Below are 26,782 nucleotides of genomic sequence, written 5' to 3' on the forward strand. Positions count from 1 at the left end.
TGCAGAGATTACTTAAATAAATATTTGTAAAAAACAGAAGAAAATGACTAAGATCCAAAATAAGTACTAATAATTGCTACACTCCCCCAAAACTCAATGGCATTAAGTGTATTTCATACCAAAATAATGAGAGAAAAGAGAAATAAAAGCAGTTTCTAGACCTGTGGCTCCCTTGAGATGTGTACTTAGATCGACCAGTATTATCTGGATGGAAATTCCAAAACTGAGATCAGGGGTATATTCTGAAATCCTTCCTTAGCCCATCGCCACAAGGGTTGGGACAATCCACACATATGTCATCCTCGAGTTCAGCAACTTGAGCAGAGGAATGCACAATAAATCTACTATTTCGCTATTTTCCCAATTATTCCAATTACACGTTTATGATCCTGATGCCATCTTAAATTATCATAAAGATTTTTAGGGGCTACTGCAATATGTTTCACTAAAGACTTGTCCCTTCTACCAAAACATGGCTCAGCAATTATTCTAATAATTCACATTTTAAAACATTACAACTAGGGGCACCTGGGTGGCTCAGTTGGTTAAACGTCTGACTTTGGCTCAGGTCATGATCTCACGTTTCATGGGTTCCAGCCCTGCGTCAGGCTCTGTGCTGACGGCTCAGAGTCTGGAGCCTGCCTCCAATTCTGTGTTTCCCTCTCTCTCTCTGCCCCTCCCCCGAAAATAAACATTAAAAATTTTTTTAAATTACTTCTAAAGGAGTTGCTATTTCAGAAAAATATTTTTGAAACTAAACAGGTTTCAAATGTATAACAGCATTATTACAGTGGCAGTCATAATATTAATAAGCTGAGACTTATGCAGCTTACGTATTTCACACTCCAACTTCACTGGGAAACTACACATGATCAAAAAGCAGGATGGCATCAGGGACCTCTTCCAAAAAGAGTAAGTTCTTGTGCCTTAGCCAGGTGTGCTTCCCATCAAGCCCTATGTTTAAACCGTATCAATCTGTGTCTATACGAAAAACCCAAGATAACAGCATTTTATTGTGTTTTAGGGAATGTATCAATTATTTCTGAAGGTAAATTAATGAACAACATTAGAAATAAAGTTGTAGTCTAAGTGAAAGAACAGGACTGACTCCTACTTCTGTAGTTAGATTCTGCATAGTTGGTATGGCTGACTCCTCTCAACAGCATTAGGAGACTTAGGTGAGAAGGCAAGATAAACAATCATGGACAAACTATTAAGAAATAGTAATGAACTGAGTTATTCTCAATGGATGTTAAGTATAAAAAATTATAGCAAAATATGTATTAAAAATTAAAATACATCAAAAGTTTAATGTGTTAGTATGTCTTAACTACTCAATCATGGAGCAGGGGTTTAGAAAAGGTGGTTTTTAGAAAAGGGATTTGCAACTTTAAAATATAACTTTATAGCCTCTATTAAAATTTCAAATAATATTAAAGTGGTAAGAAAAGAACGACGCTTAAAAAGAAACGTCGGTTATAACAAGCTGAGAAAAACTGAGTGGAAGCTTGAATTACTTGCCAATACTCTCATTTGGTAAAAGGATAATGTATTTTTGTAGTTATTTCAGCAATTTGTAAAAATTTTCCAATTCAGAGAACTTTGAGGAAAATATATCCTTTGTTGCTAGGCCATATGTATACAGTAAAGCAAAAAGCTGTACTACCACTGATAATAACTACTGAGTGAGTTCAAATCTTGTGAGCTAAATATTATCAATAATATTCCATTATGTTTGGAAAGATCACAAGTAATTTACAAGGATTGTGTAGACTGATATTACGAAGCAGGGATCAGAAAACTTTATCTATAAATGACCCAACAGTAAATATGTTAGGCATTAAGGACCCTACAGACCCTGTCATTACAGCATGAACCTGCCACAGACAATGGGTAATGAATGAGTATGGCTGAACGCCAATAAACTTTACTACAAAAACCAGACAGCCAGCTACAGTTTGCCAACGCCAGCTACGGATGAACTGGCATAGGATGAAGATAACTAAATGCAGTTCGGTCAAGTAGTGAACTGACCAATAACTATCAGTGTCTGCCAAAATAATCAAACCAATTTTAGACTGTTATTTTACGAAATTAATTTAAATGTTAATGTAAAGGTAAATTAACCATGCTGGAATGGGAAAAATAAAACAAAGCAACATTATACAGACCAAAACAAATTAGTGTTTCACTGTGTGTGTCTAACAAAGCCATATGTACAGCTTACAGTGTCTGGGGAGAAACTCCGGAAAAGAAAATAAAGACATTACCAGAGTAACCTGTCTTGCTACTCTGTTTGGCAGGAGAGAATGTAAAACCAATCAAAACAGTAAGTAATGGAAGACTGAAAAGTAATGAGGTTTGGACAAGTCCCCTGAGGTATTCTACCATTAGCATGATGTTTTCAAATAGCTGTTGGTAAAAGTGGCTTCAGACTCCTGAAATCTGTCACCATTGTTACTCACCCATATAAAATACTGGATATATCCCGGTTCCACACTGTACTCAACAGGAAACTGCTAAATTCTAATTTGCTGAATTTCTGCTAGAAAGCTAAAAATTCTACAAGGCCAAAGTCACCCATCCTATTTCAAAAAAGTTATGAAGGCACAATAAATGCACACATTTCTTTTAGAACATAAGTGTTTTTACAGCTTTCCAGTTGCCTATATCTAGGTTCTCCCCACCCAAACTATCTTGAATGCTACTAAAGCAGTAAATATTTTTATTTTCTGCAATCGAATGTTTCTTAAAATTGAATAGTCATGCTATAACATACCAGAAGAATAACATTCTTCAGCTACAATTAATAGGTATCACATTAAGATACATGAAGGCTAAACTTTTCTATCAATATTATATATAAGACAAAAGAGTGGAGAAGGTTACAAATTTTTAATAAGAGCATTATATTATGGTAGTAATAATCTAGGTGTTTTACTGGAAGTGAAGTGGATTACTGTAAATGAAAATTTAAAATGTCCTTTCCATTTCACAGATAACACAAAATGACTTTTTTCATGTCTCTGGCGATAAGGATAAATTTGCCACACATTTAAATGGTGCCTTCACCCTTCCCACTCTGCCTCCTGAATTAATAATTCAGTGACATTAATACAAGAAGATAAATGATAAAAAGGTTAAGGCGCATGGGCCAACTGTACACACATACTTCTTTTAGCACAGTTAATACTTCTCTGCCAATTATAGCTAAAACTTTTTAACAGTTTTCAATAGCATTTTTACAATCTAAGTAGCAGCTTATGCACACACAATTTCACACAATTCAGGCTTAATATATCTCCTGCTGGTACCAAACAATCATTCTAGGGGATTAAAGTGCAACATCTGTTAACATTAATAATGTTTTATGTAGTCATATGTATTAAAGAAGCCTCTACTCCATTATTAGTCTCCTAAAAAACCTCTAGACCAATACACTGATTGAGCATGAATTATACATGTACCCTTCAATTGGTGACTTACAACAATAAAGAAATACATTAGTATGAAATGGTAGAAGAAAACAATTGCATTCCTTGTGAAGTAACAGAAATTTTTTGAACCAAACTTACTAAATGTGTTCAAGTGTGCATGCTTGGATAAATAACTGCAAATGAAATGAACTCGGTCTTTTAATAGTTTTTAAAACCAAAAATCCTCGGTAGCCCTACTCATGGTAAATTTCTGTAACTACAAAGTGTGCTTCAATTTAAGGCGGTACACATTCACTCACTGTTGAATCTGACTCTCTCTGAAATGTCCAAATCTTCTCTCACTGTTATTCCCAAGGCCCTAACCCCTTCTCTCTTAACTTGTGCAAAAATCATAGGTAATTCCTCATGCGCCATCCAGCTTGCTAACTTCCATTGGACTGATCTTCCTAATTTCGCTCTACAACATAAAAATATGTAAAACTGGAACCGATCCCAGTGATCATTTCATAAGACAAAGAAAACACTTAGGTTTGTGACTTTACAAAAGCAGTTTGCAGAAGTGCTTATTTTTATATTTTCCCATAAGTACAGATGTCATGATTTCGCTATAATTCAATTATCACAACAAAAACAAGTATCTCTATATTAACAATAGGGAGATTACAACTAGGGCTGAAGGAGGGGTGATAAATGGGAAGTTTAATAAAATAAAAGTGGCAAAAAGCAAAACTAGGAATAGAATCCAAACAGATCTAATTTGAAAAACACCTACTTAATCAAAACACTCTGCTTCTGTCAAATGTATTGGCTCAGTAATTCTGAATATGCCTTTTAAGATGACTTTTACCAAGTTACCCATATACAGAGCATTTCCCTCCTTTCCACCCAAGGAGATTTATACAGATTTTATATGTTTAAAAGCCACCTAAATCACAAAGCCAACCTGACCACCTCAAAGTTAAAAACCCTTTCCTTCCAGATTCCTCGGGTCACCATCTGTATCATTTGTACGGCAGATGACCCTGAGCCACCTTAGGACTCCTCTTCAGTTCAGCTTTTAAACTATTTTTAAAATCTCTTTTGTCCAAATTTTCAATATTTATCTTTCTTCAATAAAAGTCTCTTCAAACCAAACCAATAAATTCCCAATATTCATACTTTGTTCAAGGCACTGAGGCTAGTACTGCAAAATGCACAAAATAAGCAAAAGAGACACAGGCACAAATGACTACAAATTACATTAATGTGATTAAGAAAAGTAAGTGCTCTTTGCGAACCACAGCTTTTGCCTATCACTTCAATTGAATCTGATATGTATCGGTATATCTTGGTGCTTAATATAGTGAATATATAATAAATTAAACAAATTTCTGGAAATTATCATTTCTTTAAATGTTTATTTATTCTGAGCCAGAGAGAGAGAGAGAGAGAGAGAGAGAGGAGAGAGTGCAAGTAGGAGGAGGGGCAAAGACAGGAGAGAGAAACGTGGGGCTCAACATGGGACTTGATCTCAGAAACCCAAAATCAAGAGTCTGAGGCTCAACCAACTGAGACACCCAGACATCCCTGGAAATTATTTTTTTATGTTTATTTATTTTTGAGAGAGAGAACATGAGCAGGGGAGGGGCAGAAAGAGAGAACAAGACAGATAATCTGAAAGAGGCTTTGCACTGACAGCAGCGAGCCTGATGCAGGGCCAGAACTCATGAACCATGAGCTCATGAACCGAAGTCTGACACTCAATCAACTGAGCCACCCAGGCATCCTTAGAAATTATCACTTTTAATGATTTCCTTTTTTAGCAAACATCTAAGATTCAAAATGATCATCCTTCATTTATTTCCTGTTCTTCCTCTAAAAGATTCCTTTTCCTATCATACTTATGATGTTCCTTGTGTCTGGAAACCCCACTGAAACCTGTTTTCTTGGCCAACTACTATTCTTTTTCCAATATTCAGTTGAGGCCCATCACTGGACATACTAATTCCCTTCTTCCCCTAATCCTCACTATACACATCAAAAGAGAATTGCCATTTGTGACCATAGTACAATGTGCTGTATCAAAAAGTATCTAAAGTATTATTTCAAGTTACTGTGAACTAACTGAAAACAGAACCCATGGCTTTCCCATCTATAACCTCAGTGCTAGGCAGCCATACGTAACGCTTGGCAAGTAGCACATAATGTTTTTAACAGAAAGAAAGGAAAAACAAAGAAGAAAGGAGAAAGCTATGAATGAATATACTGAACCACTGATGTGAAGTAAATAACATGAATGGTGGAAAGGATAAAGGAAAGTGAACGGGATTCAGAAACTGAAGTGTGAAAGGAACATATTTTTTTTTAAGTAGAAACAAACGTTAAGAGCTCCTAGAATAGGAATTTTCAAGGATTTTTCTCTACACACATTTTTAAATTAAATGTTTAATTAAATATTGAGAATGCCTATTTAAGACAAAATAAAAATGAATGTTTTCCAGAAAGTTTAATTTACCATTGTTTGGCATAAAATACCTTCTCGTTTTTAGCACTTATAGAAGCCAAATAAATTGAACCTCCTCATTATAAAAGTGAAGTAGGAAGGTCACAGTTAGTGGGAAACTAAACCTAGCACTCAGCTCTAACCAAACCTCATTAAAATAATCCCTTGACAAAGTTTTTCTTTAAAATACTTGAAAATTTGGCATGCCTGAGTGGTTCAGTAAGTTAAACATCCAACTCTTGATCTCAGCTCAGGTCCTGATCTTACAGTCCTTGAGTTCAAGCCCCACACAGGTCTTCATCCTAGGTGTGAAGCCTACCGTTAAAAATTAGTGAATAATAAAATAAAATACTTAAAAATTTAATGGAGTCTATGAAAACAATTTGTAATTTTAAATATTTTAAGCACAAAATATAAAGTTATATAAAAACTATGTTAGGTATGCCTGATAAATTTGCTTTTAAATAAAAACAAGACTGGATAAATTTTTTTAAAAATGGACATTTTCAAAGTACACTAAAAATAGAAGAAAAAATTTTTCTGCAAAACTTTTTTTTTTTTTTTTGACAAAATAGGCTTCCACAGCTACACATTTACCTGGTGATATTTTGGGTTTGGAGAAAATACTATTTCCATCAGTCAAAGTTCTCTTTAAAAAGTTAAAGAAAGTTTTAAAATAGAGGGCAACACATAGGTACAACACACTTTACCACCATTCCAAACAAAGAATGGAAAGATTAAAATCCACGTCTCTTTTCTCCTCCAAAATATGCGACTGACATCAGCCCTCCAATTCAACACCAATTTGTGTGCCTATACCTCACCTCTAGATGAAAAGACTGTAGATTTCATACTGGGAATTACACTTCAGCCCTACAGTGCAATTAAGGTATCTGGTATTGCCTAGAAAGAATGCAGCACTGTAGATTATTACTCTTTGGTATTTATGTTTTACTGAGGCTGTTGAAAAGCCATACCTACTTCCAATTTCTAACTGTCCACCCTTTGTCAGACCAGCATTTGCAATTTAATCGACTTTAATATACGAATCAAACAATGATAACAAACCTAAGCAGCTCGTTTGCAGAATGCTATCTGAATATTAAATATGAAATTTAACAGGTTTTAATAACTAGACTCTGTGAATTGTATAATATATACGTCTGTCCTAATTTGGGAAGATGCACTTCTCACATAACACTCATCAAACTAAATACACGAAATTGTTCTGGCACTTCACTAAATTAAAATCTTGAAACCCTACATCTACGATGTGCAAATTTAGATCTTATTAATACTTTAAATCAAGCCATTGTTATTATTCGGTTTCATGTAATGCAATTTTTAGTAGTCTTCTGCTGTAAATGCAAGAACACAATGAGATTTTAATCAGATTTTAGTGTTAATCACTAGAAGATATTTTGGACGATAGACAACCACTACCACCACCCCAAAAAAATGATCATTTCATAACTAAAAGATGAAAGTAATCACCCATGATCCCACTGAGAAAAGGAACTGTGGAAGAATGGCTCCTTACATACCAGAAAATGTTTCAAATGACAAATTTTAAGATACCTTTAACAAAAGCTTAAGTGAGATATGACATACTATTTTTTCATAGTTTGCTATGTGACTAGATGGTTACAACATAGACTTGTTAAAATATTTTGTCACAATTACAATTTTTCTTGAAATATTTTATCTTATGACCATTAAAATGTCTTTTTAAACATTTCTATTAATTTTAATGGTTTCCTTTACCAGCTAACAACAACATGCAAAATTCATACTACTATATCAACACCCACACTTAATTAGCCTCCCTTTATTTCCTGTTGATTACCTTATGCAAATCTATCTTCAGCATAACTGATCAACCAGTAGAAAAAAGAAGTCAGCCTTCATACCAGGACACAGTTCTGACAAGTATCCTCTACTGACTTCCTTTTAAAACTGTTAATATATGGGAGGATCCTAATCTTTGTGATGATCTGGGGGCAGGGATTCTGAGCTGTAACTGTAGGTCAGGGAGAAGAACTACAAAAAAAAAAATCCTATTTGCATGTTTTCCATATGGCAATTAAATCAAACATCAGATTATAAAAAGTAAAATGAAGAAAATTATTGATCAATTTACTGGTCACACAGTAAAAGTGTAAGCAGATATTTTTCAGATAGATGGGGAGGCATCAACATTTCTTGTTTTCAGTGTCAGAACACCAATTTTGATAAACGCAAATCAGATCAATTGCTAATTTATGGCCTAAAGAAGATAGCAACAGAAATAGAAAACCCTAAGCAGAACTTTAAAAAAGTAGGAAGAGAGAAACTCCCAAGAAAAATAAGAAAAAATTTTTTAAAAATCTAAAGAGTAAAAATGTATGCCAAATAACATGAGCCACTTAAATATACGAACCAGTGTGAACCAAATTTAATCCATATCAATAAAGGTAATTAATAATAAGCATTTACTGAGAGCTTTCCATTTATGAAGCTCTATTAACCTCTATGATAACTGCATCACACTATTCTCTATCATATGGAAGAATACTTTGATACCACTGAAAAATCAGTACCATCTTTTATTATTACCATTTTCTATCTTCTGTCCATGAGAAGAATCTGAAACTTGTTACGTTCTAGCCCAATTTATTGTGATTTTCATTATAATATATGATAACTGCTTATTCAAAAATATATTGAAAGCCTACTCTGGGTTAATAACTGATGACAGGTGTGACAGGTGTGTCTGGTTGTTGTTCAGCCTTGTCACCCATAGTTAACCACCTATAAGACCTAAAAGTTATTGCTGGGTCTAAAGAATTGAAATGGTAGTGAGGAAATGATTTCATTATTCTTAACAACAAGTAAGAAATTTCCTAGGTACCAACAGAACATATAAGTTCATAATAACAAAAGAGAAATCCACAATAAAAACAAAAATTGCAATAAATTACAAAAACAAAAAACCTTTGAGGGGATAGAAACCCCTAAGCTTTCCAAAAAAAAAAAATAAGGTTTGTATCTAATGAAACCCAAGAATATCAAATTAAGAGTTGCTAAGAATGTTTCTAAAATGACCCTCGACAAAGAAATTATATATACCTCAACAGGTCTAATCATGAGAAAAATATTCTTTCACAAAATAAAAAATTTCTCTCTAACCTGATTATAATAGCTAACTTTTATAGCCTTACCTTGTAAGAAACTTCACTTGAAATACAAACCAACAAACCGAAAACCTAAACCTTATAGCCTCAAATCCACATAATAAAACTTTTAACTTGAAGCACGAGTATTATTTAAAACATATATAGATATATATTCAATATTTTTAGAAACATCTGTAAAGGATGCAAAGTTATTTTTTCACAAATATCCATCAGAATTATGCATATCAACTTGAAGCACTACTTTTGGACCACTGGTATTGTTTAGGCATAATGCACGCATCTCAAAGTATGGGCAGGAAAATGGGCTCATTCCTTCTCCCTTGCTCTCAAACAAGCAAATGGCAGGAATGAGTGAAGTCCAGAGCCTAGATTTGATTCCTAGCTCTTCCTCTACCTCACATTTAATCCATTACCAAATTCTACCACATTACAAAAGTCTTCCCATCTGTCTATGGTCATCGTCTTGCATCTTCTAAATAGATTCTATTTCCTCCATTATTTCCCCACTCTAATTTATTCTTTGTCACCTTGAGAGTTAGCAATTAAATATAACTTAATCAACAATATTAACGCCTTTTTTGCAAAGTCTAATTTTAGCACAGTAGGTTCTTTACAATCATGTCCCAAACTAACATCTCATTTTCATCTCCTTCCATTTGCTATGTAATTCATACCTTCCATACACATTCTCCTTAAGGCCCCGTATTTCTTCCTTGGTTTCCTAGAGCCTTTACCTCTGACCTATCCTCCTCTCCAAGAGCCTGCATCTGCCGAAATCATCCTCTGCCTTAAGATCTACCTAAATGAAGTATCTTTTTTCCATAGTACTCATTTTGAATTCACTCCGCCTACCCTATTTTCTACAGCTTTTCCTCTATGCTTCACTTTGGCATGTCACTATAGAGCACCTTATATTATAATTATTTGTGGAAATGTCTTTTTCTCTCACAGATTATAAATACCTCTTAGAGAGCAGTCCTTATACAGCACATTTTTCCAGGCAGGGCCTTAATAAATGGCTGCTGATCTTAAGAGAATAAAATTAAAGCCCAGAAGTTAATGGATAACTAGACAAAATGAATTTATAGATGAAACTGTTCTTATAAAGGATAAAACACAATTGATATTGTAAAACACAGACTTTAAGACCATTTCAAGCAAATGCATACTTCTGGTCTGGCAATCTTGGCAAACTAGGTACTAGAAATTCTCACATGTTTAAAACCACATGTGCTGCCGTAATAACCTCCGTGGCATTGCAGGAAACCAAAAATAACATCTTGAAAGCAAAATCCAAAGCATTATAAATACTGTGAGTTATTAAAGTAAATCCAAGCACTCACCTGTCACTTACACACATGCTACATGGTCAAGAATGATTGCTCTGCACTACAGGAGCATAATGTATTTAAGAGAATGGACCCACATACGAAATACCAGATTCTTCGAAAGAGAATTTGGATTTGACTTTTATTTTAATTGGAATTAAAAAGAATTTTTATATAATAAGACATTTCTAGTACTGTGTATCTTAATACAATTTAATTTATCAAAATTGGGAGTGAGAAGTAGGAGAGTGGAAATAACCGAATTGCTCTGGCTTGAGAAAAACTAAATTGGACAACATAGAAGGGTTACATGCCTGCCAAATATTAAGATTTACTTCATCGAATTTACCTTTATAATCTTAGCTGTACCCTATAAACGTCCCTATAAATGAAACATTGGCTTAAGGAGGTTTGATTAGACCGATACAGTCTTAAATACATTTCCAAAAATGGAAACATTGGTCTTTCCACTAATACACCAAATGCACTATATTCTGAAAGATAAAATAAAATTCTCGTTACTATATTTAGAATTATAAAACAATTTTGAATTTTTTAAAAATTTGTAATATTTACATATATTAAACCAAAATTATGCTTTTCAATTATTTTATCTGTAGGGTAAAACCAATAAAACTCAAAGTATATATAAATGAAGCTCACTACTAAAGATAGGAAGCTTTTAATTTGCATTGAATTGTTCGCTAAAATATTTTTCAATCTGAATAGATTGAAAATCTTGCAATAGTTAAAAAAATGGACTTAAGTCCTACCGTTAAAGCTGTTTCTATACTACCATGAGAGGTAATTTCAAAAAAATTTAACTTGGATGTTAAATACTTCAATTTCATCAATTTTTGATTGTATGTTAAAATGATGTAAAATATTGAAGCTTTAATTAGAGTACTCAGCATTAAAAAGTCGGTTCAGTAAGTAAGAAATTAATTTTCAGATAGATAAGCGGAACTTTAGAAATTCAGAATGGTATAATTGTTGATTCTGTCCAAAAGTGAACCTTTATAAGCAGTGTTAATGAAAATTTTAACTATTTAGCTAAAATTATATATTGTTTCCGGGAATCCTTCCTAATACATTTAGTTTGACTTTCCAACTACTTGAATTACTGATACATGTCACAGTTCCTTACCTAAACACATACCCTTATATAAGAAAGAGGGCTGCATGTACCTTTCCCTTTTTTTAAAATCTCTCTTATGCCATAGATATAATATCAACAAATTAAAAGAGTAAAACTATCATCAAAGTTTATTTAACTCTTAGCTTCTAAAAGTAAAGAATGAGAGAAAATTAATAGATATTTAGGTCTTACACATGATGCAATCATTTTTAAGTTAAGATAACAGCGCCTAAACTTCAGCCAAAAAATGAGATCAGCCAAGGCAACCCTGAATCCTTGGCCAAGAACGTATACATATACTTGCCTTAACATATTTTGGTTGAAACAAATATAAATGAGCAAAGTAGAATGGCAGGCCAATCAAAAACATAAATTGTGCTACATAGTTGCCCACACAAGTCCTTTTTCATATACAAACTTTTTTCTTTTAAAACCACTTTATTTATTAACACAAATTTAATTACAGAATGGCAATAAATATAAATTTTTCAAACTGTCATTTTAGGATGCTTCAGTGAAAATCTTCTATATTTTCTTTGAGAAAAAACGTACATGGAATAAGGTTTTTATTTTGCAGGTAGAAAAAAAGTAAGCAAGTATAAAAAAAAACGACTCATATGAATAACAGATGATCAGACCAAACATTAAGAGAATATGTAACCAATGTTAAATAATGCGAAACACAAAGGCATGGCAAATATCCTTTTTTTTAAAATTATGGAGAGCTTAATACATATTAAGTCATATGGAAACAATCTGAAGACCGCCATCTTATGATTCCACATTAAATCAAAAACTTATACATTGATACTAATCACTAAATTGATACTTTGCTCCTTTTCAGAGGTCAGACAGCATCTTACTTGGGAAGTCAATTTTTAAAAATGTGTGATTTAATTCTTTTAAGAGAGAGAAATAAGGCCTATAGCCATTAATTCAGAAATGAATTTTATCAAATATTAAGGAAGAAAACATTCTATTAGAGGAAATACAAAAAAATATTATAAAGCAATATATGAAACACTGAAAACATGTTCTTAAGTACAAAAAAATCTGGTCATAATTTTATAAATACATAGGAATTAGTGATTTATTCTTCATAAACAGGCAAAATCAATTTTAAGAAAGTAAGCTAACAAATTAAGCCTATATTTTAGTTTATTTTCAATTAAAATTTAACACTGTGGTGATTAAACTGCAAGCTTCTTGGTACTGTTCTTGATTTTTACAGATTTATCAGGCAATATAGAGAATGAGGCTACTAGAGTCCGGAGTCTACAAGAGTCTCAATATTCTTCAAATACGCAAGCAACACTGGTACTAAAGGCCATTCAATTTAGCATTGGTCTAAGGAGTTCTTATTCTCATTTTTAAGGAATACTTTTAAACTATTAAAAACCAATTCTCAATGTTTTTAATCCAACTCTAGAAAATGTGAATTCTACGATTCTTAAGATTTGTTCCCTAATTTTTTAATCCTGTAATATTATTGACTGAATAATAAAGGCTTTAGGAAATTATCTTTTCTCATGTACTGAAAGCAATTATAGGTGTCAGGCTGAAACACCAGGAGAACTTAAGCATTTCTTAACATATTAGTAACACAAGAAAATTAGTTTAAAAAACAAACAAGCAAACAAATAAAACAAATATTGAGAGAGAGTGACTACATTATTAAAATACGCAAACATACAAGTTAAGTTTGACCATCATGTTCATTATAATTCTAGGTCACCATAATTCAATGAAATAGTTTATAAGCACTAATCATGTATGAAGAGTTCAAACATAGAAAAGTGCTTTTAGAACGTATTATTAAATACCTTAATGTAGTGCAGCTGTTATCTGAATCCCATGTAGCAATGAGCTAAAACAAAGATTTTCTTGAGATGCAATTTGAATAATTTCAAAGTCTCAGGTACTTATTTTTGTATCTGCCAACAGCTACTACGGGCCAGTAATTACTACTAACATATAACAAAGCATCTCTTACAATGCTCTGAAAAGTAATAAAATACTGGACTAAGCTATTTCCTTGAACCTAAATTTTTATTTCAAGCCTCTGATATGAGTACTAACAACTACTTTTCTGCTTTGAATGTATTTGGTCAAAACAAAAATGCCTTTCAAATCAATATTCTGATTTAAAGAGCACTGAATATAAACAAAATTTTTGAAAACATTACATAAATATTCAATGAGTAAATAGCCTTTCTTTTCCTTAATTATAAATCTCAGGAAAGGCTGTTTAAATGTATATTAAATTATGAAAATCATATAAACGTAAGACAAAATCATCTTTGAATAGAAAGCATCAATGTTTTTATTTCCTGAAGTGATGTGTTTATTTTTATAAAAAGATAATACAATCCAGGCATTACTGGAGAAAAAATGTGCTATCTTATAATTTATTCTTTTTTAAAATGAATGGAAATTTGTTATACTAAGATTTTAACATTTTCAATCTTCAGTGAAGCTTTGAACTGGCAATAGCCTGTGAAAGCTATAAAATCATAAAAAGCGTACATAATAAAATGTAGTCTTTTAAACCTTTGTTAGATTTCAATTTGATGAAATCTATGCTTTTGAAAAATATAAAAGCAAAAGTAATATTGTTGATCTATTTTTATAATTGAAATGAAGGCATTTGTTTTTAAGTTCTAGTAATAAGGCAATATAAAATTGTTTTTGGTTTTTTCCAACACAGTTTAAAACATGCAGATTCACAGTTCTGAATTCCAGAGTCTTCATATAGGTACACAGAAATTTTGAATGAATATTCTTTAGGGTTTTTCACAAGTTTTGTTAACTTCCATTTGAAACGTTAACATGTTAAAATATTTGACTCTGGGTTCAAAGAGAATAAAACATAGCAGGTGTTTTAATAGAAACGTCCATTTTTATAAAATGTATATATAAAAAAGATTATTTCAAATCTATGTTCATAACACATACTACCCTTATTTGGAGAATTATTTTTCATATTATATTCTACTCATAAAAAAGCTTATTTTTTAAAGAGCCGATCTACTCAAACAGATGCAGAAACAATTTAATACATACACACTTACACAACAACTATACAAATGAGTCAAGGATATTAATCATAATCAATGTTTTGTTATTCACTCAAGAATACTTGATTTCTCTGCTAATTTACAAAGAACGTCAGGGCTATTTTAAACCGACAGGCATTCGTTGCCAATTAACATCCCTGTCATTAATATCACTAGTATAATACCAATAATACTTTTACAATCACAAATTAACCTTTCAATAACACATTTGCTTTGCAACAGATTCAAATTTCACTACTTTAAAAATCACTCTATAGTTTACCTCCAAATCTGAGACAAAACCAGTAGAACTTACCCTAGCTGTGCCTTTCCAAGAACCTCACAGAAGTTATGCACTCTGTGACAGTTACTGTTCCTCACGTAACAATTTTCCTGGAATGAATTCTCTAGTAACCCTTACCTCTCTGTGAAGGGAGGTGTGATATTTGAGGGAAAAGGGTAATGAAGTGTAATATCAGATTCCATCTGCTGGTGCCTATCCTATTTAGCACCAACAATGGTAAGACATCTTTGTTATCATTTTATTTAAGATAATGAAGTTGGCAGTACAGGATGCCTATCAATAATACTATGGAATAAGGGCATTTGTATACTTTTGTAAAAACATACCATCATAATCCTATTGAAGTGTAATTGCTGTTGCTAATATCCTTACCCTGGTATGAAAATGCTCTGCAAAAACGTAGCACAGACTTGTTAAGATAATACATGACCACGCTGAGAGGTTAATACTTCTATAAAAGCCCATGCCAGTACCATAAATCTCTTTATTAGACAACAGTTTCCTTGCTTAGAGGGTCTTTCTGTGTAACAGTAACAACCTGACTTCTCACATTAGTAAAGCTTAGCTAATAACACAGTAAGTCCCTAACAATGAATGTCATTAAGAAATAAAGCCTCTTAAAATACAAAATAAATATTTTTACTTGTCATATCATTCATTGGCAAACTACTGGGAAAAAGAACTATTACATTTCTTTTCAAGGATGCATAAAAGGATAACATTTCTTTTTTTCCCCAACAAGCAAATTCTGAAATAACATTTTATACTAAAACGTAAAAATAAAAAGGTTCATTTTTAGCATAATTTAATATTCTACCCTATCCTTAAAATTTCTGGCTCAATTACGCATATGATATGAAAAACTGCGTTCACTGAAAGAACCAAATTCCACTAAAGGCATTTGACTCACCCTGATTACCAAACACCTGATCGCAAAATTCTCAAGTATTTGAGTATCTGACTTACAATTTCTTAGAGATTTAGCGGACATGATGTTCATAAATATAATTCCGTTTTTTTAATTAAGTACTATCTATCTTGCCTGCACTCATTTTTCCCAAGTTAGTCAGCAATTTTCTAAACCATGTGATATTAGGTGCTTACTGGTAGTTTCTCTGTTAAGTGTCACTGCACTAATCGGTCCATTATTGCAGGTAAAAGTCATTAATCCAAAGTCATCACTTTTGTTTTAGAAAATAACATAGACAACTCATTTAATTTGATCTCCTAATTAAATGTAGAAGAATATAATTTACTACTACTGGTCAGTGATCACTTTATGACATTTTACGTTAATTTGGAAAATTTTCTAAAAACTCCAGATGTCTCTTCCAACAATTATTAGATATTTATATAAGACCCCCTTCTATGGTCATCCAGAGCTTCAGCCAATCATAAAAACAGTTATCACCTCAAAAATGAATCTGATTCATTATCTTTGTTACCTTTCAAATTTCTACTAAATAAGCAAAGGTAAAAAGAATATTTGTAATCTGTGAATATAGGAAATGATAAATACTTAGACATTTAGTATATTAAATTTCACTATAAATCTGGCTAATCTCAAATACTTTCCTTGGAACAATTTTTCTTAAGCAAAAATTTTAAATATGTTAAAAAATACAATTTTCAAAAAAACAGTACCAACTGATACTGCCTTGATTATTTTATCTCATATGCAAGCTCCCTCTGCAGGTAATAACAAGGGTTAGCAAAAATATCTGAAACCTGTAGCCGTTGCCTGGTACTGATGCAGGTCACCATTGTAGAAAAATCTTATTATCGAGCATCTCCTCCTTACCAATTATCTGATTAAAATAACTGCTTCTGAAATTTTGTGGTTCAACATGACTATTCTTGTCCTTCAGCTTGTCTAAGAATGCAGCTTGAGAAGGCAGGATACACAAACTTTTCAAAGTCACCCAAGAGCCACTCTTATAAAATGTATTTCAAGGGAAAGAAAACATTACCTTGCTTACACTGCAGTAGCCTGAAATGATAGACCACCCAAAACAAAGCGGTTCGACACGTTTATCTGAGGCATCTTCTGATCCCAAAGTAAACAGTCAAAGGTGGTATTTTAGGATTGACTCCCATTAAAAGATAAAAGCTGAATCTTAAATAAATGCAGTTAACTACTACATTTTTCTTATTTAGAATAATTCTAAAACTTAAACCTGGAAGAATTTACTTCTGAAAAAATATATTGTTTTTCATTAATTCAATATAAAAAGAAAAACTGACTTGGTTTGCAAAATACAAATCCATTATATATTCCTTCCATAGATAGCCCTTCTATTAGATATATTTTTTTCAGAATGTTTTGGGTTTCTGTTTACACAGTCTCCTCCTTACCATACTCCTTTCTCTGGGTATATAGAGATAAGGTGCATCTCTGCCAAGGGACCGGGAAAAAGGCAAAGTTAAGAGTGGTTTCAAAGTCTTGGGGGCAGTGCATTTCCAAATAATAATTGTTGGACCATTTGCTGTCCCCCTGATTTCTCTCTTCAAACAAGTACACACCCCCTTTATAACCTAACAGGCAGTACAAGCAGTAACTAGATATTTGAAGCATTCAGTCTGAGATCTCTATAAATGAACTGACAGACTTACAAAATGTTTTTTTAAACTAGATCCTTATTAAATATAAATTATAAAAGATATGCTTTCATGCTAAACATACAGAAATATCAGTTAAATTTCTTTTTGACCTAAACAAAGAAAACAAGGTTAAAGGGAAAGGCAACGTATAATAAGCTGCATTTGTAGTGAGTTTTTTTTTTACTTAAGAGAAAAATATAATTTTTTCACTTATATTTTTAAATATGCAGACCTAGTTTAAAACCAGTGATAATATGAAAAGTGACTTCCAGCAAGATGATGGGTATCACAACATTTGCAGCAGAAAAAAAACGAAAGTGGGGGAGACATCACTATTACTGATCTACAGGGCTATCCAGTTAATCTTTCTCATGACATTCACGGAATTTTGAAAGGACAGAAACAGTTAAATGTCCTTAGTGAGAGTGAAAGGTCTCAGACATCATAATTCTAGTAAAATTTTTATTTGTGGAGGCATATAGAGCAAAATGAAGTGTTTTGAATTACGTCCATCTTTTTTAAAATGGATAACAAAATACATAAATTGCATCAATTCTTCATTTAATACATTAAGCCTTTGTCAAATTCTACAAAAATATGCACCACACTGGGATGCAAATGTATAAGCTTATATCACCAAAATTAATGTTTCCCAAACTGTCTTGGACAATACCCACAGGAAAGCCAGGAATTTGAAGAATTAAAACACATCATAAGCATCTCAAGATTAAGAACACAAAGATGAGTGGAGAAAATATTGTGTAAAAATACGTTCTGTAAGTTCTAATCAATAACCATAGTAATAAACAGTAAAAAAATGATAGGCTTTCAAGGCAGAGGAATAAAATTTCTCTGTGGAAAGTACCAATGAAATAAGAAAAACAGTAATTCCAAACAGAAATACGTTGCTTCAAAGTAAAGACCCAGGGAAAATCATTTTTGACAGGTTTTTAATGTTAATTGCAGTTGAGAATTGATTAAGTAAATATAATCTACATAAAACAGAAATGTATCAACTAAAGACCTTATCTAAAATCTTGTAATGATTCACTCATCACATGAAGAACTGCTGTAACAGTATTCTATTTTAAGAATAAATGTTTTAAAATTAGAACCTACCTTATAAACAAAATAGAAATCTCTTTTGCTCTCTTTATGGACACTATTTACTATCCTCTACCCAAGAAAGCATTAGTCAAAAGCAAGGTCACCTAGCTCACCACCTCCCCCACGCAGCCAAAAACCATTTTTGACAGTAATTGGGGTTAGATTATTCTGTCATCTAAATCCAAGGCAATAATCTGTTTGAGGCCTGGGCTGATGTAAAAATACCTACAAAATGAGGCAAAGTGTGGGTAGTCCAACCATTTCATGATCTAAAGGAGGCAAACAGTTTTGAAAACAAAATAGTTAAGTCCTACCATTTTCAAAATCAGTATAAATACATTTTAATCATTTATGTTTTACATTTTAAACTTACATTTAGAGTAGTTCTTAGCCAATAACTGTCAATAAATGTTGATATATACAAAGGAAAAGAATATAAACTCCATGCTTATGTATGTACATGTGTATATACATTTGATCAAGAAAGAAATTAAAGAGTATTATCTAATAACTGGAAAAGAAAAACTAACCCTTTTTCACTTATGAGGAACTTCATGGTGCATTTTTCACTACTACAATAGCTAAAATATTATTATTCATCTAGAAAAAGATACATGGTTGTATCTGGTATTGTTCTAGCAAAATAATATTCCTTTGAACTGACAGAGGTCTAAAGTTAACCACCTTTTCAACCTTTTTAATCTCTCTGGCCAAGACCTCACAATTCATTTCTATCTGTTTCTTTTCCTATCAGATTAAAAAACAACAGCAGAAAAAAACAACATTTTTGAAGTTATTTAATGCATCTTAAACAGAATTAAAATTTGGTCATTATTTCAGAATGTTAACTTCAGCTTAACCTGTCTGCTTTTTATTTTTTTTCTATTTTTATTAAGATACTGAATCTATCCTTTTAAAAAATCTCCCAAAGTTTTATTTGCATTTCTGGTTTTGTTTTTTCAGGATTTTTTGTTTGTTTGTTTGTTTTTTGGGGTTGGGTTTTTTTGTTTTTTTTTTTTTTTTTGCTTTAGATAGGCTTATTTTAAGACAACTAATTTCAATACTGAAATTCAGAGTTTAAGGTGTAATCCCTGTGCATGAATTTTAATGTTTAGAACGTACTCCTCACAGATTGGAAAAATCAATGACAAGACCAACAGGGGCCCGTTTTGCTCAGCATAGGTTTTCTTGTCAGGTAGTGATTAATGCTGTGCTCTGTAGAGGGAGACATTACATCCGGGCTAAAACAGACCTAAATTTTACCCTCAGGCAGAAATCTGATTTAAACATCTCTATTTAAAGTGACATTTGTCCTCCCTTTTCAACTGGTTTCCCCAGAAATTCCAGGAAGTTGACTTCATGACCTAAAAACAGCCGGGTGGCCCTGCGCACAGTTGTGCCTGTTCTCGCACTTCAGGACCTCTGGGTGCCAGGATGAATCAAGGTGGTAATAAAACAGGTGCCCGGCTCGCCGCTAGGATGAATCCCATGCCACCTTATTGCTACAAGAATTTAGACTTAAAATTCGTTATAATTCTAGAGTCAGTGGTAAAAATTTCTAAAATGTGTTTTGTTGCTGATAATAACCTAGCTATTCATACTGATGGACTGAGTTTCTTTAGATTCCTAAAGAATCGGATATTTCATTACACTCTTCCGAAAGATCAGCTGATTACAAATTCTAGAAATCCATAAAAGCAACTAAAAAAAAGACAAATTTTTAAAACAAAACAGAAGATGCAAGAGGAAACAGTTCCTTCTACATCATTTAATACCTTCCATAAAAACAAAAATGGAAAGCAAAAAGAAAAAAAATGTTCATGTAACTAAAGTCACCAAGTAAACAAGATATATGCATTTTAAAACAGGCGCCAATATCCTTACACTGTGAAACATGGTAGCTTTTGATATTATTAAGCAATTTAGACATTGCTGGCAAGTTCCTACTAACCAAGGTAATCTAATTTCTGTTGCTTTTCAACGTAAATTGATTTTTTTTTCTTTTAGCCGTTCTGGTAATTGAACAAATTTATACAACTGTGATGGGATTTTACTTACCACTACACAATGCATAACAGTCTCTACGAAGACAAACTATATTGCTTCATAAAACTGCATTTTTGTTGTAATTAAACAAATTGTATTTAAACTTGCTCTGTACTTCAAACCAATCAACAGCATTTTGCTGTAAGCTGCACTTTACTTGCAGGTATTAAGCACTAGGCTCCTTTATTCGATCTACCTTTTTAATAATAATTTTTATTGTCAAAATGTGGGAGATTTTTTTTCTTCAGAACATTTAAAAAATCATTTCATTAGAATATACTAGGAAGTTTTTAGTCCATCAGATAAATGACCAAAAAAGATTATTTTAAAGTGTTTTTGGTTGATTAAGACCTTTTCTTATGACACAATGATCCACTTACAAAATATCTACTTACATCAACATAGCATTAACAGATCTTCGAAGTTTATTACATACACTTAACAAAACCTATATACTCAAGTCAAACTACCACATTAAAGTCCTGAAAAAAATTCAGGAATTCCAGACCCAGTTATATAGTGCCTCCTTTACAAGTTATTCACACCTAGGTCAAGAAAAATGTCATCGTTTTAGGATCCTAATTCCCAAATTCCAATCATTAACTATCTCTGTGTTAAACAATCCATTTCTTAAGCGCTTTTCTTAAAGCATTAAAAAAAAAATCACCACTTGGCCAATGTTGACTGGCAAAAGGATTTCAGAGAACAGTCTCAATTTTTCTGATAACATCAAGTCTAATTACAGTAATCGGGGTGATTAAATACTTTTCAACCTTTCAACCTTCAATCAAGAATTATTTGAAGAGATGAATATTTAGGTGGGGCTATAAACTAATTAGTGTTATATAGAAGAGAGAAGTTAACTAAGCTATGATTTTAATCTATGTTTAAAATAGGAATATTCTACGCTTTTTTGAAAATAGTTACCCAACTGTTATCTTTTTAGGCAATGTGAACTAATATTTAAGCAAATTACCTTAGGAAATGATATGACCAAAACATAAACAGGATTTCAAGGCCTCTTGAGGTCTAGAAGCTAAAGTTGCTATTTTTAATGCTTGATCAAAACCATTTGTTTGCAAAATTTTTTAGGTATTTTTGCAAATAATCTGATGAACCTTTCTTCATAATCATGCACTTTATTTTTAAATTGTACTAGCTTGAAAATAACTTCCCTTTAATTTTACGTGAGCCTTTTCTGCAGAAAAGCAGACATATCAAATGTGTACCTCTCCTTCAAGACTCAGGATCGGGTGCGGTGTACATGAAGAGGCAGAGTATACAGTCTTTGAGGAGATTTTTCATAAAAATAGCAATCCATTTGAATTCTTCAATCACTGAATTCTTCAAATTTCCAAAACTGTATTTCATTCCTAATCTAAATACAGTTAATCTGTGTTCCTAGATATCAGCAATTGGGCAAGTGGCAAGGGTTCTTTTTAAAACAAGAACCGATTTCTCTCAGGTAGGTATAGTGTGCATAGCCCAGACCTTAGAGTACACTGTAACGCTCTCCTCATCTCATACTACATCTGTCAATAAACTAAGTGTGGTTTGAGTATTTATCCACAAAAGTTAGGTCAAATAAATATTTTGATAGAAAATAAAGCAGTAACATTTTATTACTATGGTGTACAGATTTCCGGTTACCTCCTGACCTTCCCAACTTCTCAATCTTCGCTCATATTCCTACATTACTTACGACATTAAAATACTATTTTTGATTTTTTTAATAAAACACAGAAACCTTCAATAATGATCAAATAAAGATCTAACCTTAAGGAAACCTTGGTTTTAAAGCTCTCCTCTTGCTTACTCTAAGAAAGGGACCGCCCAAAAGCTTGGTGTTAACGTTTCTGCTGATTGTGAAAATTGCAGCAATAAAAACTCCAACAGCTTGCCTTAAGACTTGTAGTGCTACTTCCATGGGAGACCCGTGTATTTAATATTAGTTTTTATAACATTTGGAAGTCTTGTTGTCTGCTTTGATGTTAGTCCATTAACAAAGCAGAGTCAGAAGCCTGAAAAAATTGTATTTATTGGAAATTCTCAAGTCAAAACCAGTAGGGATTGGTTTGTTCTACCCCTCCAATGATTCAATATTCTGATTTGCCCAACTACCTGCTCCCAGCGCTATCTGCATTTCTAAATTCATTTTCTGTTGCCAACGCACAGTAACCCACAATGATTGAAAATGGCAGCTGAAGTGCTTCCACAACACATTAATTTTTCTCTAAGTAGTCCAATTTTGTCATTGAAATGTTGAAAAATCTTTTCACTGCACTTTACACCTTTAGAGATTTGCTGAATTCAGGGTCACCATCATATAAAATGAAGAGCATGTTTTCAAGACAATTTTTAGATTATCACTAATAGCTCTAAAGGATAATGTTTTCTTTATACCACTCTGCATTCAAAACAGACTAGTTAACAGCAACTTAAGTGCAATAATAGCAATTACATCAATGTGGGCATTTTTACCTCCAAAGTACTTCTTAGACAACGGAAGGGACCAGATAAATAAACTATCATAAAGTGATTTCAGGGGAATGATACACAATTTGAGTGCCACTAAAAAAACCACCTTATTTTAATCTGAATCAAGTATTTTATTAAACTAAAACCTAAAAAGTTAGGCAATTGATGATACTTTCCCCTCCAACATTGTTTATCAGAGTTAATTTTCACTATTAGAATAAGACCAAGGAGTTCAGAACATTATTAATTTTCTTAAAAAGCCCCTATCCAATGAAAGAATATAAATTCATGTTCAGAGTCAATCAACCATCAAAGATAAAACTATAATAAATATGGGCTCCAAAACCTTCTCCTAGGTTCATCTTTATCTTAAAACTAGGCTTTAGGAAATCTTAAGCTAACTAAATAAAACCCACACTTCCCTAGAAGTTGATGAAAAAAGTTCTCCCTTGACCCATCTGCTTGCCATAAAATGACCCAAATGACCCAAGTACTTGTTCTCATTTCTTCACTCACGGATATTGAGTTGTTAAAAGAAATCCAAAGAACATACCTCTCTGCAAATGTAAAAAACCATTAACCAGTATACTACAAATATTAAGAAAAATAAGCCAACTTTAAACTGAATTCTTGAGTTTACAGTGTTTGCCAAAATACAAAACTTTTGAGACAAAACAATATTCAAAAAGAATTACCTCTATATAAACAGAATTCACAAACTGAGTATTACCTAGAACCCTTTTTCAAATTTACACTTGTGTAGAAGTTGCATTAACAAAGTTCATGCTACGTTTTTAATATTCAAACCCTCCACTGATTTTTCCCCTTCACTTATTAGCAAGTATGTGAAAAATAAGTTTCGTAGGTGTAAAAATGAGTATCCCTTTAACACAAGATCTCTATTGTTTTATAGACTCATTAAAAGCCTTTCTTTCCCATTTTACTAATATAACAAAGTGCAGGCCCTAGAAAAGTATTAAGTTAGAAGGAAAAGCTTTCTCACTCTCTTCCACTGAAGGGACCCCAAAAGATAGGCAACAGTGACTATCATAAAATAAAAGGTCACCCTTTTTCTAGGAACAAACCATTTATCAATAGAAAATAATTGTCTTGCCATTTGCAAGGGCTCCACAGCAATAGACAATGTTTTTCGCTCACATAATTACAAAACAGTGAAAGTTCAGAAACACAGCCTGAATCCACCTCCCTATTTTTACCCTTTACAATTCTCATTGCCCTTTGGGCCTCTGCTTGGAAGCAAATGGAAGACAGGCTGAAGTTTTCTCAATTGAGCTGAAGCTAAGAAACCTTTGATATGCTAATAGTCCCCTTCAAACGGTAAGAATTCACACTTGCATTAATTCAAACAATTTGTGCAGAATGATGTGAAATGGCACCTCTTTTAGAGGCAAGCAACAAAAGGAGAGAATCGGAATGTCTGAAGGAACTAAACAACAGAACATTTGTTCTGCAGTATTCTCTCTATCATGCATAAATTTCCTGGAGAGTGCAGGGAGGGACAACAAAAAGTTCCACAACACACCTGAACAGAAGTAGATTTTCTTCTGGAAGGTTTTCCAAGTATTATAAAGAGGCTAAATCTAAAGTTTCAAAGTTACCTTCTACCTAGGTCAAGAGTCCCCAAAACAATCAGGAATGCTGCTTAAGACGCTTACACAAACGATTATTTCTGCTATGGACACATAGTGTCCCTTTAGTAACCATCTTTTAAAGGTTTGTCCAAGATCAAACTTGATTTAGCAAGGCACATCCCAACAGTCAATTATTTACCAAACGGATGTGACTTTTCTTCATTGTGCAATACTTGAGCAAAAAGCAAACTCGGTGGGGCCCGTCCCAGACACAAACACTGACAAGGGAAATGAATGAACCAACAGCGTCCGTTAAATGTACGCCTCTGGAAAGGGGAAGAGAGAAGTACACAAACTGTAAAGGCTGCAGAAGAAAATTTAAGAATTGGGGCGGGGGCGGGGAGGAGAGTGCCTTAGAACTCGGCCTCTGTAACGGAAACCATATGGTTGGTGGCTGCAGCTCAGACGCTCCCAGGCTGCTTGGAGGAGCTGCTAAGCAGCCTGACACCTTTCAAGAAAACAGGAGGAAAACATTTCCTCGGTCTGAATCCGAGACAACACAGTTTGCATCAGGAAGAACGGAATGAGAGGGCCCGGGCCGGGGGAAAGGATGAGGGGGGAGGAGTCCGTAGAAGACCAGGAAAGAAGACGAACACCGCAGGACCTGTCCCTCCGAGTATGCTTTTAGAGAACAGAGTGAACGGAGGCTTAAAAAAAAAAGAGAAAAAAAAGAAAAGAAAACATACACGAAAGACCTACGTTCCTTAACCTCCGATCAGCGTCACTTTGGGCACAAAGTAAAGCTTCCAGCGATTTCCCCTAACCCCAGCCCCGCAGTTTGGCGAAAGGAACAAACTTTACAGATCCCAAGCGAAGGAGTCCTGCCAGCGTGCCTCCCCACGGCTAGGACGCTTTTGTCGCTTCGCCCGCCCTCGCCTCCCTACCAGAGGGGTCGGGTCGCCCCAGCCAATCAAGGAGTCCACGCTCGATTAGCCCGGGGGTCTCCCCTTTCCTCGCGCTCCTCCCACGCCTCTTCCTCCCAGAGGATCCCCACTCGGCACCCCCATCCTACAAGCGAAGCTTCCCCAGGTTCCCAGCTTCACAGCCGCCCCAGGGGCCCCACAGCCGGCAACTCCTCCCGCAGGCCCAGCACGGCCCGCTGCTGCCCTCTCACCGCGGGTCCGGGAGGCTCTCCGCTCTCCCCAGGGCCCTCCGGGTGCCGGGCCCCGCCACCCGCCCACCCCGCGGGGCCGCCCCTAATCGTTGCCAGCCCCCGCGCCGGCCAGGCCACATCTGGCTGCGCTTTGCTGTCATCCTCGCCTCTCCACACCACCTAACCACCGACGAGAAGAAACACCACCCCGCAACAACTCACCCAAGCCCTCCCCCCACCGCCTACTTCCCCCGGGCTCGCTCCTGGCGCCCGGCCTGCCCGCTCCACTCACGGCCCGGGACAGGTCTGCAGGCGGGCGGGGCGGCGGGGGGGACTGGGCCGCGCACCCCAAGCAGAGCGGCCCGGCCGAGAGCGCGCCCCACATCCCCCTACCCAGACGGGCTGTAAAAGGGCGAGCAGCACCTCCCGACCCAAGCTTTCAGAAAGTCAAAAAACGCATAACCCAGTCCTACTCCCCTGACGCCCCCTGCAAACAGACTGAAGCCTAGACAGCGTTGCAACAGCTCCCTGAGAAAAGAAGCTGGCTGGACGGGACTGGAGTTCTGCGTATCGATTTCCGAGGAGAGGAGGTGGGGGGAGGGTGGGAGTAGCAAGAGCGAGCGCGAGTCTCCCCCTCCGCCCGGCCGAACATCAACAAACAGCCGAGCCCCAACGCACCCGCGGCTCCCTCCACCTCCAGCATCCAGCCCCGGGCAGGGGGCGCAAAGCAAACAGGTCTCCGAAGCCCGGCACAGAGGCACATTGTTCGCTCCCGCGGCTCTTACCTCGGTCTGCGAGCGCGCCCCGGGGGCGGGCCGTCTGGCGCGGGGGGGCCCGCGGAGAGAGAAGCAGAAGGCAGCGGCCACCCCGGCCGGGGAGGGCCG

The 26,782-nt window shown here is 34.6% G+C and overlaps 1 protein-coding gene across 4 annotated transcripts in view; it reads right to left on the bottom strand.

Annotated features, from left to right (window-relative positions):
* ADGRL2 (adhesion G protein-coupled receptor L2) overlaps window positions 1–26,759 on the bottom strand; it is a 177,343-nt gene extending 150,584 nt beyond the window's left edge. For all 4 annotated transcript variants that reach the window (XM_029948233.1, XM_029948232.1, XM_029948231.1 and 1 more), the window contains exon 1: window positions 26,684–26,759. The gene's annotated coding sequence lies outside the window, so the exon portion shown is untranslated. The remainder of the gene's footprint in view (window positions 1–26,683) is intronic.
* Window positions 26,760–26,782: the final 23 nt, after the last annotated feature.

The sequence above is a fragment of the Suricata suricatta genome, chromosome 8 (assembly GCF_006229205.1).
Source record: "Suricata suricatta isolate VVHF042 chromosome 8, meerkat_22Aug2017_6uvM2_HiC, whole genome shotgun sequence".
NCBI classification, from domain to species: domain Eukaryota; kingdom Metazoa; phylum Chordata; class Mammalia; order Carnivora; family Herpestidae; genus Suricata; species Suricata suricatta.